Here is a 1,348-nt window from a genome sequence, read left to right on the forward strand (position 1 = left end):
CAATCCCCATACTTCTCAAACGCAGCTAATCACATCGCGTTAAAACAGTCTAAAACAAGCGTGCCGCCACGTGCGTGCGTTAGTAGTTACGCCCCGGTGGCATTCAGCTTCCGGGTCGCATTGATAATTCAAGGTAGATGCAAGAGGTATTTGGCTAACGAGAATACCAAAACGCTAACAGATTCCGTCGCGTCAGAAGCCAGTAGCAAAATACGATTCCTTTACAACCGGGAAACACCTAAACCACATCCGCCGACCCAAAAATGACACACCCACGATAGAAGGGAATACCACAAGTGCAGGATAAATCAGGCTGGACACAAGGTCGACCAGGCATTAATTGAGCCAAATTCAGGAGAACAGACAGTTTCGCGAGCGCTGCGCTGAGTGAATGAGTCGCGTATAGTGGCTATAAAGTAGTGTGTACTCGTTTGTTTATATGAAAACGTAGTTCAAACGATGCCGTCTTCACAGTGTCAACAATAACAATACCACTCTAGAGATAGCGAGTACAGAGTGGATCGATATCAAATAGTCACTAAAGTAATGTCATGATTTACCATTGTCATTTTTCAATTTATTTATTTTTTATCGAGGCGAGAAAAACTCTCAGACAGTAAACAAAAAACAAGAAGAAACAATATAATGTGAGTCATTGAGTGCGTTTACAATGCGTCAACCAGTTTAGAAATACAAATAACGGGAATCGCGAGGTGTTCATTTGAGTAGGATAATAAAATAATAAATTTATTTCACCTTATACGTTGACTGCACAGGGAAAACGGGGAAGGAATAGGAACTGTTACGTGACCATGACGGTACCTGACGCGCCCCGACGAATTGTGTAAATCTTTAAAACCCGAGAGAGAGGGGGGGCACTCGTAAAACGTATGACATAAAACGCGTATGCTAGGACGTGTCTTTTTGTCGATTTCACAATTTCAATCAAAATGAAGAGTTTAATTTGTGGTCAATGGTTTATTTTTTTTAGTCGTTGATTATTTTTTTAGTAAACCCGTCCTTTTATGAAAGTTACTTAGCTTCGTTGTATGTCTTCGATTAGATTCCGTATTCAAATTCAGTAGCCACACTATTAATATTAGAAAACCCCGATAATCCCGACTCCTGTATAGTAACTTGTACACATCGTATAGGGTGCTGATAAAGGGTGGTGGTCGTCGCGGCGACGCGTCGTGTTCGATAGACGCCCCTTGCGACGAATACAATGTAGCAGCACGCGTAAAATACATTATTTTTTACACAAAATGTATACACTCGCTGCGCGACGCGCCCTCCGTGGTGGCAGTCGTCGCGGCGCATCGTTTTCGCCATGTCCCATGCACCGTAT

Source organism: Saccoglossus kowalevskii, chromosome 12 (assembly GCF_978046115.1).
Source record: "Saccoglossus kowalevskii chromosome 12, keSacKowa6.1, whole genome shotgun sequence".
In the NCBI taxonomy this organism is placed as follows: domain Eukaryota; kingdom Metazoa; phylum Hemichordata; class Enteropneusta; family Harrimaniidae; genus Saccoglossus; species Saccoglossus kowalevskii.